The sequence below is a fragment of the Cyprinus carpio genome, chromosome A17 (genome assembly GCF_018340385.1).
Source record: "Cyprinus carpio isolate SPL01 chromosome A17, ASM1834038v1, whole genome shotgun sequence".
NCBI classification, from domain to species: Eukaryota; Metazoa; Chordata; class Actinopteri; order Cypriniformes; family Cyprinidae; genus Cyprinus; species Cyprinus carpio.
This window is the reverse complement of record NC_056588.1, coordinates 20,641,338-20,647,449: the sequence shown is the minus strand read 5'-3', so window position 1 is coordinate 20,647,449 and position 6,112 is coordinate 20,641,338. Positions and strand designations below refer to the sequence as shown.

At 36.5% G+C, this 6,112-nt stretch overlaps 1 pseudogene; it reads right to left on the bottom strand.

The window, feature by feature from the left end:
* Window positions 1–1,017: 1,017 nt before the first annotated feature.
* On the bottom strand, window positions 1,018–4,518 carry LOC109108117 (annotated as a pseudogene).
* Between the last annotated feature and the right edge of the window lie 1,594 nt (window positions 4,519–6,112).

The following is a 6,112-nucleotide window of genomic DNA, read 5'->3' as shown; positions in this document are numbered from 1 at the left end:
GAAATCGAAAAAAGCTTTTACGGGTTAAAATTACATGGGGGTAAGTGATTAATGACAAAATTTTCATTTTGGGGAGGAGTATCCCTTTAACACATTAAACCATGATTTATGGAACAAATTGTTCAAACTTTAACTAATACCCAGGGCATAGTTTTAAAATATCTGACATTTTATATTTAAAAAGCCTTTATTTTTGAAGGCACATAAAAAGTCAAATGACACCTACAGAATACAAAACAGCACTTGAGTACAATGCTAATACTAAACAAGCCTATTGCATAGATTTCTACAGCAAAAATATGTCGTTCTGATAAATCAACACGATGTGTACAGCAAAGTACACTTGCACAGTGTACATGCTATGACATAGTGATTTTACTCCACTAAACCTGACCTCTGTCATTAGTACCTGCTTTCCCAAACACAATAAACAGTCTGTTTGCGTGCAGTATAAACAGATTGCTATGGAAAAAAATTCAACCAGTACATTTGTCAATTTGATCATTCACATCCAAATCTTTGTTAAGAATGTAAACTCAATAATATGACACAAGGCATTACATAACGACCACATTTGAAATGCTACTTCAAAAACACTCTGACCAGCACAAATGGTTATAAGTACTCTTACTCTTAACCTCCATTGGTCTTTCTCATAGATAACTTTTATTTGGAGACGCATTTCAGAACACATTATACACATACAAATAATGTTTATTACAAACATATTTTTTTACAAAGTTTCACAAAGATGATCCTGAATTTCACATTTTCAACTGAATTAAAAAAATAATTGGGAATTGTGTACTTAAGTATAAGTACTCAAATCTTTGTCAAAGGCATTTGTGACCCTGCCTGTGAAAACCCAGCTGAAGTCATTTTTTTTGTGTGTGATTTACTGTTTTCTACATAAAATCATCCTTCATAAAGATGTAGAACATTCTGTGAAATATAACCTTTATATCTTTAACATTGACTGAGTAAGGCCATGTCAAAGATTGAAATCAGTGAAATAAATGGTTGAAATCAAACTTTGATGCTTGTTATCTCATAATTAGATTTGGAGACTTTAGCCTTGATTTCACAGACAGGGTCACATTTATTAGATACAGAGATTAGAAATGAACTGTTTTCCATTTTGATTCATTCTGAGCAGAAACTATTTTTACGTTCCAGTGTTCCAAGGCCTCCTTTCCAAATAGTTACCAATTAGATTGAGAAAAGAATGGTTAATAGCATTCTTTTTTTAAATAGAGACTACACTGCTAATAAATTCTGAATCACTGAATCAGTTAATTCTGAAAAAGATGCAGTTTTAACCTAAACATTGTCTTTATATACTTTGGACAAAAACACAAGAATAAGAATGATGTTGGATAGATAACACTTGGAGTGATAACTAGACCTCTGGACTCTACTGAAGACTTAAATCTTTGATGTTTTCAACTGATATTATGACAAATTTACTAAACAATTGATTAGAAATGTGCCAAACTTGAAAAGGTCTGAGCAAAGGTGGCGAAAACCGCAGAATACAACAGCTGAAATATTAAGATCTGAACCTGCTACTACACCATACAACCCACGTCTGTCATATCCTACTCTGCACCCCTTACAGAATCCGCCAGTGTGTCCGCTGGTGTCTCTTCACTGTTTCTGGATTTCTGGAGGATAAGTTGCAATCTCGTCCAGACTTTGGGATCTCCACTACATATGGCCTCCAAGAAGAGGTCAGTCTGAGCCTGCAGACTCTGAAGTTGGGCCTGGGATCGTTTATTTTGTCGAATAAGTTCCTTTGTGCGCAGTGTGATGCCCAGCAGGCCTGACCGATTCAAAATGTTATACGTGTTGCAGAAGCGTTCGCGTTTGCTGGAGCTTGGAGAAAGGGCCTCTGGGATACTCTCCATATCACTGCTCTGGGTGACTGAAGCTTTGGGACTCTTTTGAGGGAACCAAGCGAGGAAGGAGTCAGTGCAAAGTGAGAATGGTGACGTGGTGGTGTGGGGCTCCTGAAGGTCAGAAAGCCTGGATGAGGAATTTTCCAAACCCATGTCTTCAACAGTGTGACCAGTTTCTCCCAGTGATGCAATGTTGGGGTCTACACCATAATCTTTAAATGTCTCAGACACATCCTGCTTCAAAGAGGAACCGTGGAAAGGATTATCATCGTAACGGCGTTGTTGATGTCTTCCACCATGACTGTGGTTTGACCTCTTATTGATAGCACTGGGACTCTCGTCAACTGTAGACCCTTGTGCAAGATGTGGGGTAGTTTTCTGAAAGGCGTTTTGCATGGGAACATGCTTTCTGGAATGTTTCTTCTTGTCAGAACTTTGGCCAGTACGGTCACCAGCTGGCATGACTGGCTGTAGGAAAAGCAACCGGTTCACATCTAGTGAAGTGTTTAAGCTCCAAGGTTTTAGTGCAGGGCCACAGAGTTAGGCTGAAACAAGAATTATCAATGAACAATTTTGAAAAACAGACACAGTTTGTTAATAGTGTATGACTAGATTCTTCCTTTTCTTCATTGCGGATACCCTTATGTCATTGACCCAGCTGCAATATTTATAAAACAATATTTATGGTAATCGCCTCATTCATTTATGTAGCATGTTTTCACTTAATAGCTCTGATAAGAAGCCGCAGCAGGCAAGTAAGCACATTTATATCACATCTTGTGTGTATGGAAAATGACTGTACACACAAGAGGCAATAAGAGCCTAAGCAAAGCCTGTCTACTTTTGCATACCATGGAAACATTTAATTATCCACACCAATAAATTAATTAGGTTCAGTAAAGAAACCGTGTAGTGAAATATCTCCCCTTTTATCAATATCTCAGCTTTAACCAAACCCATTTCTGAAATGGTAGGTAAACTTGCTTTAAATGGGCAACTCAGATGCCTTTTGATATTAAAAAAAATTGTTTTTGATGTAATGTACAATATTAGAAGAAATTCACATTTTCTTGCCTACTTCAGTTAGTTCAATTACTTTGAGTAATTTAAAGTGCATAAAAACACGCTGATCAGTTTAAATTATGTAAAACATATCATTTAGAAAATATAGCTTTAACAACGAAAAAAAAATGCTGGGCAGCAAGCATTGAAAAGTAGTCAATCCAAGAATCACAAGTCAAACGGCAGTAATGAGCAGTAAATACCAACATATTTAGAAAATATAGCTTTGAGACCAAAACAATACCGTAACTGCAACAAACAGATATGTGCTTTCCTATGACTCAACATACAGAGACAAGGGCACTTACAGAATTGTATTAATGTGTCATACCTCCTTGAGGACAAGGTTGTTCATTACGATCATTGGAGAGACGCCTGGATGTGAGCCAGGAATGAAAGGAACCCGAGGAGCTGTTGGCATGCTTTGTGCTGCAGTACTGGTTGGTCCCATGTCTTCAAAGTCATTCTGGTCCAAAGCACTAAAATATCCTGAGCTGGCATCTACAGTGAGAAGATGTTGTAAGGGTAAATCCCAGTAATTATGTGCAGTTATACACCTATAACAACGCAATTATACACAATATTGTATAAATATAATACGTAATAGGGGATTAGTTACAATTATACTAAAGTATTTGAAAAACAACAAGGGCTGTGAAATCTACTTTCTCATGTAAGCTGAGAAATTAATAATACAAAACCGAACACAAAGCTAGAAAATCTACAAACAACAAACCTGAATCTCTGTCGAGCTCACTGGAGGCTTTCCGTTTGTTGCCCATGTTGGATCTTCTCTGGTGGTCCGATTTGTTTGATTTCAGTCCATCTGTAGAGCCCTGATCCAGGCAATGACTAAGACAAAGACATAGACATTAAAAAAAAAAAAAAGAAAAGTCAAAACCCTGAAAGATGATACTAGTCAAGTGTGACATGAGCACATTTAGGACCCAAGCCAATGATATGCAGCTCCTGGCACTTAAACTCACTCAAAGACCAAATACAGGATTTATATAGGTTTTATAAACAAACAAACAAACAAAAACTTTATCATAAATTACCAAATATTACTAAACAAAGTTTCTCACGGTAAATAAACAGCCCATGAACGAATCAGAGACTGAGAGAGAGCTTTGAAAACAAGTAAACAAGTCCACGAATATAAGCTATGACCTTAGTGCACACCCATACAGAATAATAATAAAAAATAAAAAAAAATCTCAACATCTTAAAATACATTTTGACAACCAGAGCAGCACCTTGTTTTAGATCTTGTATTGAGTAGTTTATACAGGAGTTACTGCAGCACCTGACACACGATGCCAAACACGAGACTCTGCCAAAAACACACACTACAGCACAAAACGCTCGTTTTTCAATACTCACCGAGAACAATTCTCCTGAAACTCCCTGTCTTGGTAAGGCTTGTATGTAAAACGACGCTAAACGAGTGAAAACCAAGCTTATATTTCTGTTGTTGTGGAAACTGGATTGCCGGGAGAGCAACGTGAGTTTACAAACAGCTCCGCCTCCGCGACTGGGTTAAATGGCTGTTGCCAGGGGAACCGACGAATCGTCACCTGCTTAACAATGCAAGACACGCCTTATATTTCCATATGGCCTTCTGATTGGTGCAGAGTTGAACCCTTGCGACTGTAAACGTGACTCTGAAGTGTGCTGTGAAATCTGCACTGCAGCGTCAAGGGTGATCTAGCACGCGCTGCAGCGTCATCTCCTCCATCCCATGATTTTCAATACATACAAATGTAATGCAAAGAATGAAAACCACGTAACAAACAAAAACTGTTGTGGTTTTCCACGCAATTCAAACGTCAATGACACACAAAAAGTTTGCGTAGCACAATTCAAATAAATAAATATTGGTAAAGGCGACTTATTATTATTATTATTATGTCCACAGATGCATAAAATGTAAAACTGTCAATTTATTAAGAAATATTAGGTGCTCCTTCTTTTTGGATGGTGATCATGTGTCCAGGTGGCCCTGAATTCACCTCTAGGCTACATATCTTAACTGATCCTTAAGATCTTTTCGTTCTAAGTCAATGGAAATATTAAATACAAATGTATTTCCACATGGTCATGCCCTAAAGTACATGGCTTTTGGCCAGTTGCAGCAACCACAGAATTGCCATCCCAATTCCCAATAGGCCCAGAAAAGTCTCTTCACTAACTCCAACCTCGGGAAGAGTCATGCTCCAAAAATGACATTAATTCTATTATTCATTGCCAAAATATTGCATTAAAACAGAAATCAGATACATCAAATCAATTGGAATGTGAATATTGAATAGCTACATGAAAATATTAAAATCCAAGAAACACAAACATCATTCTAAAAATCTTTTATCGGGTTTCATTAAATTTCTTGACTATGTGAAGAACATAGCACTCGACTAGGTCCAGTTCCCCTTCAAATAAACACTTATGCTTTAATTGACTGTATGTAACCGAAATCAAATGGGACATATTATTAAACTGACTTTTAAACATTTTAAACCTTATTTTAAATCAGATTTATGTTCACTGTAATATTTAATATTCATGTTAATTGTATGACATCATGCAATTAATAAAGTGAAACTTTAGTAAGTTAATATATACTTTGTATATATCTAAATGACATAAACCATATATAACAACACCTCATTCCATTCTTTGATCAAAATCACACACACACACACACACACACACACACACACACACACACACACACACACACACACACACTGGCCAAATGTTTTACAAAATATTTTTTTAATAATAATCAGAAAAAACAAACAATAGTCACTCTGTTATGAAAAGGTACTCTTAAAGCTGTATAATATTAATACATATTAACAATATTTTGAAAAACATACATTTTATACATTGGGAATTAAATAGTCCTTTGGTGAACACTATTGTATTTATATTTAGGGCCAGCAGCATAGATAATAATGCTTCTTTGGTTTAATTCCGGCACTTTATAGACCTGAGTCCAAAGTGTGAAAAATTCAGTCATTTTCATTGAGAAAAAACAACATTACAAAGCACTAACATTCACTCATATCGTGATGAACGTCTGTCTCGGTTCCTGTTGACTGGCCCTTTCAGAGCAAAGTCTTTGTCCTTACACAGTGCACACATCAAAT